This window comes from Dermacentor silvarum, chromosome 4 (genome assembly GCF_013339745.2).
Source record: "Dermacentor silvarum isolate Dsil-2018 chromosome 4, BIME_Dsil_1.4, whole genome shotgun sequence".
In the NCBI taxonomy this organism is placed as follows: domain Eukaryota; kingdom Metazoa; phylum Arthropoda; class Arachnida; order Ixodida; family Ixodidae; genus Dermacentor; species Dermacentor silvarum.
The window spans coordinates 92,775,377-92,796,519 of record NC_051157.2 but is presented as its reverse complement, the minus strand read 5'-3'; positions in this window follow the sequence as shown (position 1 = coordinate 92,796,519).

Sequence of the window (21,143 nt, the reverse complement as noted above, 5' to 3'; positions counted from 1 at the left end):
CGTTACAGGAAATATTAGTTGCGTTTTTTCTTACAATAACAAAACGTAAATGCCAATGCCCAGGAACACATCCTCACACAGACATAAAATCCTTGGTGTGGTATCCCTTGCGATTTTTCGAACCTATTGCATTGCCGGGTACGCGTCTTTGTTGTTGATGTCACACTTCCGCCCCACAGCGCCGATGCCCCGAAGCCCGTGTAATAATATGTGCTTTAACAGGAAGCTTTTGTACACGTCTCTTCTGAACAGAAAAAAGTAGCGCAGCAGCCATGCTGTCTTGGAGCAATACTCCACCGCACCGTTACCGCAGGATGACCTCCCACAAGAAAATGGTAAAACGCAAACGTGAAACAGAAACATTACATACAACTGGACAAAAAAAGAAAAAAAAAACACGCATATATGTAGTTGTCTATTCGAGTGAGCAATAAGCGTGAAACGTTTATTGTGGCAGTGACAGGAGCAGTGCTCATGGTCACACGATGCTTCTTTATTGTGCAGCTTTTCGCCAGCCTAGTGAATTCTTCGGCGCACGTGCTTGGGCAGCTTGGCGGTCCTGGATGCGTCAGCACTACAGATCTACACGTACATCACCTTAGCAGCGCACAGTATGCCTCCCTGTCTTTTGCCGAAAATAGTTGAGGCTCGTTGGTTGATGCCCTTGCGCCTTCCCAAGCATTATATAGTGACTATATTTCCTGGTCGACCAATCCTTGACCAGTCCCGCTTTGTGACGTCATCAGCGATGTGTACAAAAGGATTCCAGCTGCGATGCACCTTCAGTGTGCCAGGCACAACAGGAGCGGCACGATGCTCACGGAACGATGCTTCTTTATGGTGCAGGTATGTTACTTAGACAACGTCTATTGAACCGTTGAGATAAACGTTACTTGCTGCTGTTTACTTCCTGCTGATTACGTGCCCGCATACCTTGTTGCTGTAAATGTGTCCGTTTATTCTCAGCTCGTGTAATACGTGAGTAGTGCTTGAGCGTATATGTAGAGCTAAGCCCCGGTCTCAGTGGATGTAAGGGTACCTCAAGTGGAATGCTTGCTCTCGCTCAGGACTGCCGCACCGTTATCGCTGGTGATGCAGGGGTTGCGGTAATGACTTCACACCCTCGGATGGCGAATTTCAGTTTCTTCAATGATTTTCCCAATTGCTCACTGGTCTAAATAAAACGACCCATGTTTTGATGAACTTCTTTCTTCTGTCACTTTGCGATTTGAAGCTGTCGAGCCACGTCCCTCTGTTTTGAGTCTAATGTATTTAGAAAAATGCCTGAGGATGACAAAGCTCAATTAGTTATCTCAGTGACAAGGCAGTAATGTAACGTTCAAAAATATGACTTAGAAAATAGACTGCACCGTGGTACACTGAACTTTTCATTGACTTCCGGTTTAAAGCAAATGGTCAGAGAGGACACGAGAGCTATGGTGATTTAGATCTGATCTCTTTCAGCTCTCGGGTCTGCGATTATAGTTACGAAATGTGCTGTTGTTGATGTCACGTCTGATCGTAAGGTGGTTTTCGCCCCCATTTCGTGTCCTGTCCCAAAAGCCCGATATGTTTATTATACTTTCTGTATGGCATCCATGCTTTAATCGAATTAGTGGTGATTAGAGCACTGCACGGGCTCGGGCTTACCTGAAAGCCCGGGCCCGGCCCGGCCCGTGGCCGGGCCGGGCCGGGTAGAACAGTTTTTCACGGGCTCGGGCCGGGCTCGCGCACGGCGTGTGCTTTTTGAGACGGGCCCGGGCCGGGCCCGGGCTTTCTGGTGGTGTGCATATGTAACGAGCAGCGAGTTATTCTCGGGCGTCTCAACTCTGAAAAACATTATTTTCGGGTCTCGGGCCGGGTTCGGGCCAGTTTCGAGTCGGTCTTCGGGCCGGACTCGGGCCTAAGGTAAGGGGTGGCGGGGCCGGGCCGGGCGGGTAAACGTAGATTATTTCCGGGATCGGGCCGGGCCCGGGTCTCACCAAAAAAGTTTTGATCGGGCTCCGGCGGGCCGCCCAACGTAAAAACGGGCCCGGCCGGGTTCGGGCTGAAAAAATTGGCCCTTGCAGGGCTCTAGTGGTGATGTCCTTAAAATTTACATTATAAGTTTTGTCCCGTTAAAAACAGAAAAGTCAAATACCAAGCTGCCTTGGATTACTCGGGAATCCAAAATCAAAAAAAGATGGCTGACTAATGGAGTAGCACACGAGGAATAAGGATTATAAACAGGGATAAGGTGCCTCAGAAAGGCTGGCCAACGTTTCGATAGGAGGACCTATCTTCGTCAAAGGCGGCCTCGTCATCCTCGGCGGGTTAGTTTTAAAGGGTTAGTGGAGTGACGTCACGTCGATGTCCGCTGTGGCTGTCTGTAAAGGGGGAGACTGAAAAGAAAATGAGCGCCGGCGCTTGACTGGCTAGGCGCGGTTTCTAAGACGAGGGGACAAGAGCGGGAGAGCGAGAAAGTGACAAAAAAAAATTATATTAAAAAAAAAAAGAGAAAACCACCGTCAGAGGGGGTTGGGGGAGCGAGAGGCGAGTGAGCGTTCGGAGGAATCGTGGTCGGCGTGCGTTTGGGGTCCCTGAAGAGCCGGTCAGTGTGCAGGTCACAATACGAGTTGAAAGCATGACTTGAGTAGCGTAGCATCAAGGCATCGGGTAATTTTGTGGTTGACAGGGAGCAGCTTGGTCCGTCAAGGGACGTTAGCCTCACTAGTTCGCCATAGGCGTCGTCGCGGCGGTATACAGAATTGGCGAGACCTTGAGTGGTCAAGGCGCCGAAAGAGGTATCCTGGCGTCTGGGATTTTGGACTGTCTCGGTGCGGATCTCGTGTGGAGAGAAGAAAAAAAAAAAAAAAGAGGAAAACGCGCGTTTGAAAAAAAAAAAAAAAAAAACACGGCGCAGGAGGGTGCCAGTGTAGAAAAAATATACTTAGAAATTTAAACCTGGGGGGGTTTAAACCCCCCAGGTTTAAATTTCTAAGTATATTTGTCACTTTCTCGCTCTCCCGCTCTTGTCCCCTCGTCTTAGAAACCGCGCCTAGCCAGTCAAGCGCCGGCGCTCATTTTCTTTTCAGTCTCCCCCTTTACAGACAGCCACAGCGGACATCGACGTGACGTCACTCCACTAACCCTTTAAAACTAACCCGCCGAGGATGACGAGGCCGCCTTTGACGAAGATAGGTCCTCCTATCGAAACGTTGGCCAGCCTTTCTGAGGCACCTTATCCCTGTTTATAATCCTTATTCCTCTTGGATTACTCGGGAAGTTTTACATCTGTGGTGCCGACTTGGCCGCTTGTGGCGTGCTAAGCGTGTTGATGATACTGGTCGTACTGCTCCGTTTCTTGCTCTAAAAAAAGGAACTTAGAAGTAAAACTAATGCAGCAGGTGATTTTAATTTTCACGCAACACTTCCGGGTTTGATAAAAAAATCATTGAAAATTCTGAAGTGCAGTTCTGCCTAAAGAATTACTGAACAGAAACAAAGGTCTAATAATGATATTGTTGTTTCAAACCACACAGTGTTAAATTTTACTTTAAATCTAGACTCCAGAAAGAAAGGTAGTCTCGGCAATATATAGAATGCATTCCTCACTGGAAACTAATTATGGACTAGGCGTTATTTAAATATTATTATTTCCCATCAATCTCTTTCCACGTATGCCATCCCTCCAGCCTGGAAATCTGTTAAAGTTCTTCCACTGTACTAATCCGGGAACAGACCGTTCTTATTGAATTATAGCCCTACCTCTCTTAACCTTCTTCGTGTAAAATACCACAACACATATATTACAACCATATCGTTTAGTTTCTGAAGTTTAGCAGCTTACCCAAATTAGTGGATTCACTCATGATACCATCCAGGTTCTAGATGTAGATGATCAAATTAGCACAATATTTATAGATTTATCGAAAGCATGCGACGCCGTTACACACTCTAAGCTGTTGACAAAGCTCTCCGTTATCCTCGACAGCCATACATTAGTTAACCAGAGAAAGCTAGGATACCTGCTACATACTTTACACGTCCGACCCCTCTTAACAAAGGCTCCTTACGTATAAAACACTAGTTAGTCCAATACTGGAGTATGGCCCTGTCGTATGAAACCCATGCAAAAAATTTGATATCGATAAAATTGAGCATGTCTAGAAGAAAGCTGTATGCTTCACTTATCGTCACTACGACAGGTATTTTTTGCATAGTTCCCATCTTCACAATATTCAGCTTGCCACTCTCTCTTCCCGTCGTCACGAAGAATCTCTCAAGTTTTTTCATTCGCTGATTTACTCTCCACGATTTCCTGTGCTTAACAGCCACATCACGCCCGCTAAGACCGATATCCACCAGACATCATCATGAGTTGAATATGGGTCCTTTTTATGAGAGCACTGATGCATTTAAATACAGTTGTTTGCCCACACTATAAAGTGGTGGAATGCTTTACCCGGTCATGTTTGATCTTCATGACCTGCTGAATTTTTTTCTCTCTTACCGTTCATTTCCAATGAAGTAGAAAGTGTATAATATATGACATGACTCACTGTTTGCCACGATCCTACTAGTCCCCTTTTCATGTCTTGTTAGGAGGTCCCCCTGACAGTTTTTACTTCGGGACCTCTGAATGTGTACTTACACCCACCTTGTATTTGATTTTGTCGTCCAAGTAAATATTGATTGATTGATTGAAACATAAAAAATTCCTCTCGTACATTGTTAGCCGCTGATTTTTTAATTCCATCCTGTTTTGTTTTCTGTTTGTTTATTCCTTCTTTCCTATCTCTATTTTCTACTCCCACTCCTTCGGGGCTGCAGTAAGTTCATTCATTCATTCATCTTTAAATGTATATTCATGTATATGTTAATGCATACACTAAAAATGTTACGCACAAACTCCTCTGGAAGCATGCACAAGCATTGTGCCACTTGCTCATCTCCACGCAGCCTGGTGTTATTATCAATGATATGCAACTAGATCCAACCAGTGTAAACCCTTGTCAACCCTTATCAGTCGTTATCAACTTTATCATACTATATCCTACTTTTATCAGCACTTGTCGGTTGTTATCAACTTTATCGAACTCGGTCCGAGCCATGAATATCAACCTTATCGGTCGGTAGTAACATTACCGAAATCGATACGATTTTTATCAACCCTTATCTGTCCTTGTCAACCTTATCGGACATGATCCAACTTTTATCAACTGTGATCGGTTCTTATGAACCTTATCGAACTTTACGCAACCCTTCTCAACCCTTATCGGTGCCTATTAACCTTATGGGAACTGTCCCGAACATTATAAATCCTCATCGCTCTTTAGTACCTTATCCATCCATGTCGAACCGTTATCAACACTGATGAGACCCTATACCCCTAACCACTCCTTATCAACTCACTGACTGCTTATATGTTTCTATTGCGCAACGTGAATCGCAAAAACCATCAGAGCTTGGTGGCATTTCGGTTAGTCAAGGCATGCTCCAACGGTAAGCACATCCCGCGGCCACCAAAACGCATCGGGGATGTGGCATGTTTGGCATTAAACTTTCGCGGAATCAGAATTTTCCTGATGTGGAGCACTGTAGATATACAATGCTCCAAGTCGGCTCTACGTGTGGTCCTAGAGATAGCTTTCATTCCACCCTTACCAAATCTTGCAACAAAGCCTCCATAGCAACTCTTCTCGTTTGGTATTTGTTTTGTACCGCCCGTAAAACACATTCATATTGTTCAGGTATATTCACCTTCTGCAAGCGTGGGTGTTTAGCCCAGTGGGTAAAACACTTGGCTTCTGAGCATGAGCCACCGCTAACGTTTTTCCTTCACAATTTATTTTGTTTTGTAGATTCATTTCGTTATATCGATTCGTCCGACGTGACAGACGCCTGGACGGACGGGTTTGCTCATTTGACAGGCATAGAAATGATAAGGCATTTTAAAAATGCACATAGCTTGTTATTTGAATTACATTTGATAATGCCTCCACCATTGCACGCCACCGTACAAAAATGGCTGTGGAGTAGAAGACTATGAAATATCGATTATGGACAACGCATTTTATAAGTCGCTTTTGCCGTGTCTCTACGAAACGGGCCTGCATGCCTATATTTAACTCCATTATGATGTTATGCCGTGTGGCAAACCAAGCGAAAAAAAAAACTTCTCCCAACAGCTTCGCTGTAAAACTGCTAACGAACGAACAGCTTAGTGCGCCCGTTGTGTTTCTGTTCGGGCATACCCATTACTTTACGCTCGCAAAAGTTTCTAAATTTAAGGAAAATAGATTGAAGAGAGAGAGAGAGAGAGAGGCACTGGACGTCGTAACGAAGGCAAGTGCACCACAGCTCTTTCTCTAGTACTGAAAACGATGGAAACCCGCATGCCCGGAATGCGCAATACAGCCGTGGTCGCGAAGTTGTTGACAACAAATAAATATTTATACCGAGACGCGACATCGAAAATCAATGAGATTGCCAACATTTCCCTTTATGGTATACTTTTCGGCATATTCACTGTGATTCGCGAACATCAGGCACTTCACATTTCTAAGCCCCATGTTTTTACCTCTCATTTTAGTGAAGTACTGCCATGGACAAAGAAAAAAGAAAATGAGTGTTGTGTGATCAGTGCAGATGTTGATCACATACAACTACCTGCGTTTTCTTCTGAAATGCAACACAGCTTCCCATTTAATGACCACAGAGCTTTTCCGTTTTACTAGCGTACATGCCATTTTACATTCCTGAACTTGCTTCCTTTAAGAATAAATTGTCTTTTTTTTTACAGCTGAATAAATGTCTCGTTGGTTCCTAAAACATTGATTGCTATCGACATGTTTCATACCTAAAAAAACGACACATTATGACAAAAGCTGCGAAGATGCGGTGTGGAGACTGCATTTCAGACTGCTGACATATGGACAACTATAAAATGTCAGAAAAAACTTGTAATCGGCCAGCTAAATCAAGTGTCAGTGAGGTACACGCCATTAGACTATATGCAGCTTGAGGTTCTCAAGTTTGTTCAGAGTTACCTTTCTGTCAATGTGTTATATTTCACAGGATAAACCCGTTAGGAATAAAATAAACAAAAGAATTAGGCTTAGATTTTGCGCTATTGTTGTCGTTTCAACCTAATTTATAGGATAGGAGCCTCCTTAAATATTATAAATTATGCAGTTGCCTACGTGGTGCATTTCGACGTACCATGTGTGCTTGACTATGCTAATCTCAGCTGGCCCTACTGTAAAAGTTACTTTTCAAAAGTATTGCTGTATCATATTGCTGTCAATAAATGAGCTTTTGAGTCAGAGACTGAACACGACAGCTGCCACCATCAACCTTTCCAGCTAGATTACTGTACAATAAGTACGCCTTCCATCTTGCATTATGTGGAAATGTAAAGCGCCGTAATTGTCAATTGTCAATCGCCGTAACTGAATTTAATCAATATCTTAGTCGCGTGCCTCAGTATAGTCATTTGTTACACGCATATATCGATACACTCTCGCTTTGAGATCTTTTCCTCTCGCTCACGTCATTGAAATAGAGCGCGCTCACGTTGTCGTGTTTGAGTTTTATCTCCGTGGACACGTCAGAGTCAGTCCGAGCGTTTTTCGTAATCTAAGTCAAGTTTGGAAACCAGTTCTCCACGTTAACCTGCGTCAAGTACGACTTTTTCAGTAACACCTTTCAGTTCTATGTTTTCTGTTTTTGTTCTCCTCATTTTCTTACCTGTCTGCTTTTATTTTTCATTACTAGTGTATCGCTATGCAGTGCAGCATTTTCTTTGACTACCTGTAGTTCCCTCGCACGCTCACGCGTTTGCGATAACAAAAGGCGAAGCGAAGGAAATCTCGCTCGCGAACAGTCAGCGCGAAATGTGCTATTATTCCCGAAGCATCGCGGTTTGAAAAGCTCTTTTGGGTGTCGCATGATATTTGTGATGCACTCAACAAAAAAGAAACAGTGCAAATAAAAGGGATATAAAGGTGGCGGAAGGAAAATTAAAAAAAAACCCTTAAAAATATATTTTCCGCGCTGCTGGAACAAATCGGGTCGCTTTGGCGCTTTAGTGCTGCTCTTGCTCCATCTGTAAAAGTGCGTTTGAGCTACAAAAGTAATAAAATATTGCCTGTGGCCGTTACCACAATTATAACACCCTATATAATGCAGCGTCATTTCCAGAAAAGGTCTGTTTTGGGAGAGTTCTGCTTTTGAAATTTCCTTTTTATTCAGCGCTATTAGGATTCTTTTTTCTTTCTGTAGTTTGTGAAGGTAACAAACCAACTTTACCGTGGGAGGAGGCTCCTTGAGCTTGATTACAAAGCTGACTCGCAAGCCAGACCAGTATCCGTATCACCTACCCTTCTTTACATTAAGCGAGGTTATGTATCAGTTGGCAACTGCAGCTGTTAAGCTTTTAGGTTTTTCTAACAGGCAACAAGCTACCACCTCACGTTCAAACGGAAAACCACAGTAAAAAAAAGCTTTCACTAGCAATATTACAATACAACTCTTTTTCTAAGAGTAATGTTTAATTTAAACGCAGGTGAAGATAGCCGGCGGCGTAGCTGTTCTCTTCTGTTATACCAGCACGCAGTCGCGGGTTGCAATTCGTTTTTTGCGCTCATATTTCATGTAATTGCCCTAAGCCGGGGGGCAATGCTCTAGCAAACATCCTGACATGGTTGCTTGCTCGTTGCAGCAGTCAACCGCTACGCCATCAACATATCACTTTCTCATGGTCCCTGAGTAGTGTTGATTCTTTGAAACCCCTTTTTAGGACCCTCATGTATTAGGATAAAAGCTTCAGCCAATTGGTCGTAGTTCATAACGGCTGTTTTGCGTAGCGCTGTGTAGCCTGCTGTACTGCTGTATCTGGCGCGCAACGCGCGAGCCTGGTTTCACTTCGCAATCTTGTTTGCGTGTTGTAACGCTACTTTTGAAGTGGAAAAAACTGCCGACTAAAATGTAGCAAGCTGGAAACTCTTGAATCTAGTGTTTTCAAATGCGATGCACTAATTTTACATTCGGCGTATATGCAATTATGCAAGTATTTCTGCATATATGGCAAATATTTTTTTACTAATTAGCTACACAATGATACGAAAAAAAATAACTCACTAGCTGCACAGATGGCAAATGTTCGCAAAATACACTTAATCCCACATTCGTACGTGGTAGCATGTGGCAACATTTTCCCTTTTAATGCGTTAGCATCTTTATGGTATTTGACGCACTTTTCGTGTGACACATATATACGTATATGTTCGTTGCTACGCTTGCATCTATCTATGCGTGTTTATATCTAACCGTTCTCCCGCTTTCCTTGGTCACTGAATCGTCCGTGTTTGAAAGGGTACTGATCGGGCTACTGTGATGCGGGAACAGGCTTCGAAACCAATCACCAGACCAACCTGAGTCGCTGAGTGTGTGGCAAGTGTAAAAACGTGTCGCTGTTCAACGAACATCTTTCACGCTGACATAGGCCACTGTAGATGCCGGACTATAGGTAGGTACCACTGTTCGAAGAGACTCTTGGAGCACTCGGTATATGGCACTCCGTCCGCGCTGGTCTTCAATTAACCTCTTTGATGCCGCCTTTGGTCACTGTATACGTGCCAATAGATGTGTCCCGCTCTTCAATTGACTTCCTTAACGACTACTTGGGCAACTAGGTATGTGCCATTGGGAATGTGCCAGCCTACAACGACGAAAAAAAATATCTTAAATTTATCCGATGCGAAGCGGAATCAAGCCCATGTCATAAGGGTTACTCAAAGACAGCAACACGACGCATTAGCAGGCTGCGCCACAAGTGCACTGTGTATGTGCCGCATTTCAAGGAACGCCTCTCACGACAACGCTTTAGCGAGCGCAGCTCGCTATAGCAAATGACCCAAGCAATGCTCTCGCCAGCTTGGGTCATTTTGTATGTGGCACTGAGGGCACGGTAAGCGAGAGTACAATTCTCAGCGTTTGCGGGCACCGATGCGCGAAACTTCTCGTCTCGGGGGCCACGCGTGGACTTCTCGGATGTGCCACTAGATGGCGCAGCTAGTTCAGAAAAAAAAAATTGGCTGAGGTTTAACTTTTGTACCACAGGTTATCACGAGCGAAATCTCTGTTTGGTTTGGTTTTGGAAAGGCTATGCACACAGTGTTTCATTAATGCACGCTTACGCGCTTGGTAAGCTTCTCTATACCTTGCTAATCTGGACTCCCTATGCTCCGGTGTTTCAGCAGCCAACTTTGCCTTTGCTTGAGATTTCGCAGCCTGCCATCTAGCTATATCTACAGGATGATTGGATTCAGCCTGTCGCTTGCACTGAAGCGCACGCACAGATGGCTCAGCCGGCCCGCCACCCATAGCGAGACTGGGTGACCAAGCGCCGGCGAAGCCGCTCTTAAACCTTAGCCTAAATGCGTGGTACCGAAGGGGCGAGGCTCCGCGCGAGAGCAGCTGCGATGCCTCTTCACAGCGGACCACGTGGCGTGACGTCCCACCTGCCACACTTGCGCTCCGGCTGCTCAAGGTCATTGCGATGCGATGAATGACCTTGCGAGACATGGCGTAGTAGAGCTTTCGCTCTAAAAAAGCTTGAGAATAAGCCCGGTTACCGCATGACGCATTTCTCAGCGTTGACACGCTATGCGTCTCGGAGGCTTCGCGGTGGCCGCGCTATGCGGCGCCGAATGTGCTTAGGAAAGCTCGAAAGGGGAATTGCGCTGCAGTACATGCCTCATACATAAACTCGTTTCGACGTTGGCGATACGTTTTGTCTCTATATTGACAGTCATCGTGAGATGGGTTCTGCCTCAATTTTTTTCGTTACTCTTACCGTGGGAATGCCTTCTAACCCCATCAACTATTTTTCTCTACGCTTCATAGAGGCCTTGAGTAATTATGTATTGAGTAACTATGCACAATCTTGTGAACAAGGTGTTCCTACATTACAACACGGCCTTTCTCTGGAGCGCGTACATCGAGCTAGCTTTCAGTGTCGCAGCACATCCCTTTACAAGAAAACGAAGAAAAATTATCAAACGACATTTTCAAAAATAATTCTTATTGAAGATAAACAAGGCTGGAGAGAATGATTTGAAAGAGTCAGGGCTGCTAGTTCTCTTTACTTGTGCAATATTAATCAGAGCAGGTAGGAAAATACCATTAAAGTAATCGATTACTTTTTAGTAATTGCCGAGATACTTTTCTGGGGCAGTAACTGGTAACCGTAATCGATTCAATTCTCAAAGACGTAATCGTAATTTTATTCGGTTACATCTTTCTGTAACGTGTACAAGTCTGGCGAATATGGAGTGAGCACGTGTGTTACCGTATTTTATTATTTTGCTTATGAAAGCGTGTGTTACGCTTCATCTATGCTTAATATGCGAGATAGGTGGCAGCTCATTTTATGAGAATTATAACCTAAAAACTCTTTACAGGCAGTACATGTAAACGGAACAAATTCCTAAGTAAAAGGGAAAACTGACAAAACAAGTGTACTAATAAAGGGAAAAAATAGCCATACAAGTGAAAAATTCAGTGCACTCACAAAAGAAAAAAAACGCAGCATTTTTAAACGGGAAACAGAAGATAACAAACTAAATTCCCCAAAACCCTGTTAGGTATCAGTATGCATTAGGCAGTTTGATTTCTTTACGAGTGCACCCTGACCATTTTCGGAAGCAATTGACTATTGTGACTATATATCACTACCTTGCAGAAATTTTCGTGACACTAGTCATGTTTTTTGCATGACGCATAGCGTTTCATTATCACCCAGTGTTCAATCAACACCACGTTCTCATCGACTTCTTCCGCTGAATGTTTCCGTGGATTAACATAAAACGTTAAGATTGATGCTCTAGCTATCTTGAGTTAGGCGATGAGTCCGGCATATAGCTGGGCAACAAATTTTAGTGACTCAGATTGTGTAGCTTGAACCCTACACCGCTGTCAAGGTAGCTTCAGGTACTGTAGAATGGCATCGCCCACGGCATTATCTGCAAAAACATCACCTGCAACCTCGTTCTCATTATTGGAAACTTAGTAATAATTTCTGAAAGTGTGATTAAAGAAAAATATTTGTCATCTTTCCGCATACAGTACATTCAATGGCTTCATCAGTATCCCTCTCCTTCCTACACTTATCAATCTCACCACTCGTGCGCTGTGAAGAGATCATATGATACGGCAGGAATATGACACGACAAAAAAAAAACGTAAGTGCAGTAACAGCATATTCCGTGCTGCCACTCAGGCACCGCTCATTCCAAAAGCCCTCCAGACATTCGGTAGATGGAGCTGAATTGCTAACGAACCTCTTAAAGGACGTTCATTTGCCTACGTTCAAAGGACCGCAATACTCCATCCACCAATCATCCGAATTGCTGGCTTACGTTATCAGGCAAAGGTACGCGGTCAGGCTACCCGGCCAAGCTAGTTACTGAGTATCGGCCACTGGGAAGCTCATTCTGAGCCCGCTGCGGGCGTATGCAAATTAGGGCTGAAGCATGAGCGGGACAGGAAACACCACCGTTTCACACGCGCCTTCTCGTGGTCATCGAGTCTCTCTTCATGTCGGTCTACTTACGCCGCAGCACACCTGCTTACTTAATCAGCTCATGTTTACAACAATTCATATTGCTACCAAAGCCGCTCACCTTACTTCGTATGACATTGATGTGTTGCGATCGCATTCATTGCTTCGCCCTTCGGGCGAAACTGTGACATTTTTTTGTTACACTACTTTGAAATGTATTTAATACCCACTCCTGCCTAAGGCCTGAATAACAGGCCGGCAGTAATTAAATAAATAAATAAATAAATAAATAAATAAATAAATAAATAGAAATATAATAAATAAATCACATCTGCAACAGGAGATCTTTTTTTAATCTCGTAAAAGTAAAATAATCTCCGTGTAAATTACCATACAATCCACGCGAAAAAATCCATGTAATGTGTTCGGCAGGGATGCATCCCTTATTATATGACATTTACACTCTCAAGTCAGCATTTGGAATCATCAATCTCACCTGATGCTGAAGCGTTCACAGCCCACAATAACTGAAATTTCGTAGCTTGTTTCTGACTGTAATATCCACTTGCATTACATGGGCCAACGTCACCAAGGTCCTGTGCAATAGCAAGTATGACCAATGTGTGCTCAATAAACACACACATCCGAATATTTCCGGTAAGTGCTGGTGCGAAATAAAATCGGGAATCGAAGAATCAGGAAGAACCCGTCCTAACAACTATGCTAGCAATCGCGGCTTCACCCAGAAACTTCTCCATTCTGACTAATCATAATACGCATAGAATGTGCAAACATTCAGGCCATGAGTACTGTTATGTTTGACTGAAATATGTGGGTTAAGTTGTGTGTTAAAATGCAGAAAAGATGTCTAAAACAAAGCACCTAGTCATAACAGTACATATCAGTACAATGAATGTGTTTGAGCGCAATGATTTTATTTTCGACTGGGGCCATTGCGAAAAGCCTAAGTGCGAAACAGGCCTCGCATTGCAGGGCAGCCACTGTCGTGCAAGCAGCGTTGCAAGGGGCATACTGTGGAAAGATAGGTGAAGCTTCATGCACAAAACCAAACACAGTGAATTAAGCAGCAGTAGAGATGAATATTTGCTACCCGCGCACTTGAGTAGGTTAACTAAAATTTATTGAAGAATTGATAAAAATAGTTTTTTTTGCAGGTGACACTGTATTCTGACAAGAAGCAGCACTATTAAACATTATTAATTTTTAACTCTCTCTTCAAGTTTAAAAAAAGTTGTCGCAGTTTCACCTGAAAGGTGAAGCATCAATTGCGATAGCAAATTTGTAGAGAGATATACGGAGTAATGATATTAGCTTTATCAGCTGTATAAACTTGGACATGCAGCAGCACCGGCAACGCGCCGAACTGTTGTCGACGCCGTCGGCATTTTGCCCGCGTTCGCTCAAAATGCGTGCGGCGTTGGTGACTGTTGCCGGAGCCTCTGATATAAATAGGCACTTGGTGCCGCAGCTAAACGTCGCCTCCCTTCCCTCCCCCTTCCCCCCCTCCCCCACGGCCTCTCGCACATCGGAAGAAGGCGCGTTTGCTCTACATATATGGTGATTGTAAAGGAGGAAAGAGACGCCTACTTCTGCAGCCCTTAAGGAAGCACGGCGCAGAACGCGCGTTTGTTCTCCGCCGTGCGTTCACTCCCCGTGAAAGAGCGCGTCCCTCGCGCCCTTTCACTCGCACATACAGCGTTCGGCGGCGCGCGGCCACGATTTCATCTCCATTGACGTCATACGGAACCTCACGGCGACGGCGACGGCGACGGCGACGGCGACGGCGACGGCGACGGCGACGCCGACGGCAGAAATCTGCTTTTGAGTGTCCATATAATTGCTATCGCAATAAAAATCGTCTTTAACAACACAAAACTGCACAGTGCCCTACGAGGGACGCCGTATCTCGAAGGCTCGGTATTTATTTTGGCCGTATTGTGTTTTTTTAACAGGCATCTGCACCCCAGTACACGAGCATTTTTACATTTTAACCGCATCGAAATGCGGCCGCCGTGACCGCGAGTCAAACCCGGGATCGCGCTCAGAAGTACAACAGTATCGCCAATGAGCCATGGTGACGAGTCACTTAAATTGTTGCTGTCACTTAACATAATGAGAAACTTTTAATACAACCAACTTTCGTTTAGCCATCAAAATTGCTGCTGGAATTGATTAATTTGTCTGAAAAAGAGCGCGTAGTTATTTACTCAAGAACAATGGTGATTAAAAAGAAGGGGACTACAGACTGCGACATACCCAATTAAAATTCTTGGTAGGAAAACATCAAGAGCAGCCGATGAACGTGCCTTATTTGTCCACTGCTGCTTCCTTTAAGTGTTTGTGTTTCTGTATACATCTGCAAGGGCGGGAAATACCTGCTCTTTGAAGCGAAATAAATATTGATCGGTCAATTTGCATCGATTACTCACTTTTCACATCATTGCAGCGTGACCTGCGCATATGAATTTATGCGCCACCCCTTTCACCTGGAGCAACAATCGACGCAAGTTCTCATAATTATCTATTATCGTTTATTGTAAAGTCTCTGTTCCTCCTTTTACGGCGAAACGTTTTAAACGCGCGTGATATTTGATATCGCGGCCGGAGACCTTCCAGCCTAGAGAAATTACTGCTATAAAATATTTCTTTCCCATCGTTTGTCAAACAATATTGCCCTCAGGCAAGAGAAGCAGATTCTCAAACCACTCGTAGTTGCTAAGGACCCATTCACACTTGCGAATAGGCGAGGTCGTGCGACCAATTGCGACTGGCGACCAGAAAACTACTCAAGACGAGCGATGTTCACACTTACAAATGTGACCTACGAGTCGCTAAACCGAAATGTCTCGCGAGATGCCGCTCACGTCTGCTTTCAATGTCATCGCCGCGTAAAATAAGCATCAGCGTATATGGACGTCCTGTTCCTTCGGATCTGATTGGTTCAGCTGTTCTGAGACTTCGGTCGCGCGACCGAAAAATCGAGCAGTGAGCGACTGGCCCGAAACGGTCGCATTTCGAGAAAAGCGACCATTTGCGACTATTTGCGACTGGTCGTTTGTGGCCAACTTGGTCGCGCAACCTCGCCTAGTCGCAAGTGTGAATGACCCTAACACTCACGAATCCAAGTGCGCACCATACATACTACATGGAGTCGTCTGTTGCCGTAACTAGACGAAGCTAACGCACGCATTGCAATATGCGTCATTCGCTAACTGAGTATCCGGGATATGCATAAAAGGTGGACTGCAGCCTCGACGGACGCTTAAGTGCAATGCTAAATAAAAGTGGGAAGAAAGTTAATGAGCTCGCACAAACACTTCGCGAGTTGGGGGACCACCTCCCATCAAGATAATTTCGTTCTCGTGATTTCTTCATCTCATTAGTTCTTCCTTCTACTCGCCCCCAGGCCAGTTGATTCTTTTATACTGTGTCTCTTGCATCCTGAAGTTAAGCTTTACTTTTGATATTGCATTGTTTTACTGGACACAACATCAAGGTTCCTGTGCCGGTTCCTATCAAGGCTGATTGCAGCAGTTCATTGGAACTCAAGCGAATTACATGCTGCTGCTAAACTTGCTAATCCCTGCGGCTTCAGCCGCGTCGTGCTATAGTTGTAATGATTTCTGTATTATTATTTCCCAAATTGTGTGTTTAGATGCAACACTTTAGCTCCATTCTCTGCTTATTTGCATGTATTTTTTTTCACTGTAGTTGGATTCACTTAGTTCACCATTTACGCATCTTATAGTAGTCGCCTAAATAGTATATACATGTGCTTGCCAGGGACTGCATCGATAAATTAGGTCGAATGCCTGTGCAACCAACGACACAGAGCCAAAGAAATGCCTATCAAAAATAAGCAACAGGAAGCTCCAATGGCCTCAATGAATGAGCGGAATAGCCTCAACAAACTCAGGCAATTTGATTGTCCCGATCTGTTCCCGCACCTTTCTGAACTTTACTACTGCCCACAAATAGAGTATTACGCAAGAATAAGGCATTGAGGAGACGTTGAAGCAGTACATTGATGTAGCTGAGATGAGTCCATGTAATCGGGACAAAGGCAAAAACCCCTGCTCATCCCATCAGAGTGGTACCGTCAGTAGACATCACATAAAACGAGCCTACCCATACACGTCTCACCACACTCGAAAATAGAGCCACCATCTTCCCTTGTGCAGTCGGTTTACCATCGCCCCGTCACTTTGTCCACTTTGATGATCCATGTGCAGCGCCATCCTCCGGCAGGTCCAGAAGGCGTCCAAATCAATCTCCCGAACAGGACGAAGTACATGAAAAGGCAGTTCGTAGCGTGTGCACGAGCACGATGTAGCAGAGCTGGAAGATAAATCTCGCAAAACATGTCCAACGTCTTGTCCTGGTCCGTCGTTTCTCATGGGTAAAAAAAAATTCGGCTCTAGGATTTTACGGGCCAATACCACGATCTGAATATGAGGAACGCCGTAAGGGGGGAATCACGATTTAGTTTGACCATCTTGGGCTCTTTGACGTGCACTCATTACAGGGTACGCGGGCGTTTCTACATCTCTCGCTGTTCTGAATACGGCCGCTGCGGACGGCATTCGATCGTGCGATATAGAGCTTAGTAGCATAACACCCTCACCCCTAAGGCACCGCGGTGGGCGTTGCCACATGCTAATCGACAGAAATATAGACAGTAGTTAAGGAGACTCAGAATATCGGGCCCTGCTCTCTTTGCTTTAGAAAAGAGAAATTACGGATTAAAAATTACGCAGATCTAACGCATATCTTGGAATATACCGCGTGTTCAAAATTAAGCGTTACGGAATTTTTAAAAATTGCCTGTGGCAGGTAGCATATTTCTTATCGTTGAGCTGGGTTATTCGAAGAGGTGGACATTAGTAGCTTGAGAAATCCAAACACATATTCAACTAATGAACAAAATTGACTAATGAGCTTCTTAGTTAATTACTTTACGACACAGAATGCAATTTACGAATTGTAGCCGGTGAGTTTGCAAGACGCATCCACTTGAAATGAATTTCCAGGAGGACACCAGTTTGGAGATATCATTTCCCAAAGTACGGGACGAAATACATGGGCGTTCCAGTTACTTTTGGGCTTATATGTATAAACAGCATTTTGGTAAAAAACTAAGTGCAACAACAGTGCATTTTTTACGGCTAGTTTGATGGCGCATACCTCTAAACTGGTGTCATTCTAGAAATTCGTTCCATGTGTACACGCCCGACAAGCTCAGCGGCTACAATTCGTAAGTTGCAATATGTGCCGTAAAGTAATTAACTAAAAACATAATTAGTAAATTGTTGGTAAATAGTTGAATATTTGTTTCAATTTATTGTGCTACTAATGTCTGCCTCAACGAATAACACAGCTCAACGATAAGAATTATGCCACCTGCCACAGGCGATTTTTAAAAATTCCGTAAAGCTTAATCTTGAACACCCTGTGTGTGAAGCGAAGCTTTCGTGAAGCGGTTAATCAAATGCTAGAATTTGCACATTTATAACTGCTTCTATGGCATATGCTAAACTGGCTCGTGGCCTGAGTCACGCACTCGTGCTACACCGTGTGTCACACACGGCAATCATCCCAAAGAGCCATTTGGTGTAGGCACGACAGAAGTATACGTGAGATTTTGACCTAATAGGGAGGCAAAAGAATACACTCCCTATTAGGCCCCAATCACACGTATTCGTTTATAGAAATGCTTACTGCAATCATTGTACTGGTGAAGTGCTTGACTCCTGCTGGTAGACGTGGCTAGGACTGTTTTGGCCGCTGCGGATATCACTTATGTACGTAGGTTGTATATTTGCAGTAAATACCATGAAAGAAAAGAAAAGGCAATTGTGGCCATACAATTAGAGCATTGGACTGCTGTAATGGGGCACCAAGGCTTTATCCCATCATCGGGCCTGTATTTTTTTATAAGTGTGAGCTATTCAGCAATACAGAAGCACCCTGCAGCAAGCAGCCATGATCAGGAAAGGGCTGGAGGGTTTGTAAAGAAGGTTGTTCCTAATTAGTGCACAGGAAAACAAGGTACAGTGGGAACCACTGTCTACATTGGCTCCACGATACGGTGGCCTGGTACACTCACGCTTCTCCTACCTGACAGTCCCCGTACACCTGCCGTGGTCTCTCTAAGACAGTTGTTCGCACCACATGTCGACTGCCCCTCAACATAGTGAAATTAAATTTTGGAAATGACTCAGGGCGGGGGAATTTCGCACGTATAGGTGTCCTGGGCGCACTTAATGACACGCGGTCGCACCTGAGTCGCGAGGCAACGGAAATCACTTAGTACCTTCCTCTTATTGAGAATGCAAGTGGTTGTCTCGCTTGGTCAATTGACCAAGTGTTTAGCAAGCGTATTGACGTAGCAAGTGGCAGGTGCTGGCCACCTGGCGGCTTAGGTTATGCTACCACCATCGTATCACCAGGATTTTTCGTGCGTTTGTCTTTTTGTCTTACCATGACAGCTTACTCGCCAGTGTCGGATGGCCTAAATATAGTTGTCCTAGTTTTCGTCAGCTTTCTACTGCATGAGGAGTAATTGACCAACTTCGCTGCGGTAACGCTTTTTGGCAAGCGCTACTTCTCCTGTGTTGAATAATCGTTATTTATGCAGTATATCATGATCTATCGCTAATTTATTTATTTTCATTTATTTATTGATTTGAGCATTGAACATGAGTCATAAAGTACAAAAAAGCAAACATGGTAATCCAAAAGCAATTAGAAGCTATACCATAAATAGAGATATGTTATTATTAAGCTGCATCACCAGCTAGCGCGGTGAAAAATTGATTTGATGAGAGTGCATGCTTATTGCCAGGTAAAAAATTCCACAGGTGTATAGTACGTAGGAAAAAATCATTTAAATGTTTTAGTGCGAGTGAATACCGGATTCCAGTAAAGTTCAGGATAAATGAGGGTTGAAGACTGTTTAGCCACAGATAAGTATTGGCTATCTGTAAGCCGAAATGAAGAGGTAATGATATTGTATGTGTATTTCAGTGAATCAATTTCACGACGGACAGAGAGTGGTGATAAGCTTAGCGAAGGAAGAGCCGATGACGGGAGAAGTACCTATCGTACCTGTGGCATATAAAACGTACAGCGTTTTTCTTTTTTTCTTTTTTTAATTGTGGAGCTGTTTAAGCCGACTGTAAGTCCCTAACGCGCGAATAGGAAATGTGGGCGATCCTGGCGGTTGTGCATAAAGGGTCCAAGCGCAATGGCACATACCCCTGGGAACTAGCGAAGGTGTTTAAGCTCGAGGACGGTCCGTCGAGTGTACGGCGCAAAACCTCTGATAGCCAATCAATAGCTAGTCGACAATCAATAATCAATAAATAGCGGAAAATGCTGGGGATGACTTGGTAGTGCTTAGCCTAGCCCAAATACGTGGCCGATCAGCTCCGCTGTTTCTTTAGCCTTGCTCCACTAGGGCAAGCTACGCTAATTTGTTTGTGCATTTTATTCATTGGTGAAGAGCCACGAATGGATTAATCAACTCCGGACTGTCCAGAAGGCCCACGATGCGGCGGTGAGGCTTGGCGTTCCCGTCCCAACGTGGGAGCGGCCCGCAGTCTTGCCCCTATAAAAACGGGGTGAAGATTCTTCAGGACCTAAATAAATGTTACCACCACCACCACCACCTCAAGATCTATTACATTACATTGATGGCGCGGGTACCAGACAACTGAGGCATATTCTGGTATGGGCCGAATTAGCAATTTGTAGAATAAAAGCTTAGTCTCTTTCGGGGCAGATGGCTTTGTGCGCTTCACATGTCGTAGTTTTTTTAATGCTTTGTTAGCTACCGTGTGAACAGGGTGAGACCAGCATAAAGTGCTTCTGAAGACGACACCTAGCTATTTTAGCTGGATGTCCTATCAGAGGTGAGTTGTGCGAATAATAAAAAAAAACTAGGGCGTAGTCCTGTTTGTAAATGACATTAAAACAGTTTTAGCGAAGTTTATAATAATTTTCCAGGTCTCACACCAAGCTCAAAACATGGGGAATGAAATGGTAAGGCGCAGGTGTTCCTCTGCGGTTTAAATTACGTCGTACAGGACAGAATCGGCGTAGAGTCGGATTTTAGAGGATAAATTATTTGTTCTGTTGCTTATATAGATGAGGAATAATAGAGGACCTAAAGCAGCCTTGCGGGACACTGGGGACCGGATGTACCTTTCATACGTAAACGGGAAACACCCCCTCAGCCATGCGTGCACGGCAGATATCACAGTTTCAATGTGCTTGGCGGCAAGTTCGAGTGCGCTGTCGGCTCGCGTGGGGCTGCCAAAGATGAACGAGTCACTTCTAGTCGCAGTTGACTGGGACGTTATTAGGCCGCTTGTCTTGACAACAAGAAACAGCAGGTTATGTGTAGACCAGGCAGGGGACCAGGCAGAATGCTTGCTTGCGTACATGTGTGTTTGTCAGGGTGTGCGCGTTAATGCGTGTACGCTTGTGAGTGCGTCGTGGCTATATTTCGCGACTTTCGACGGGTGTAAGAGAATTTCTGGCAGCAAGGGGATGGAGCATCCGGGCGTTTACT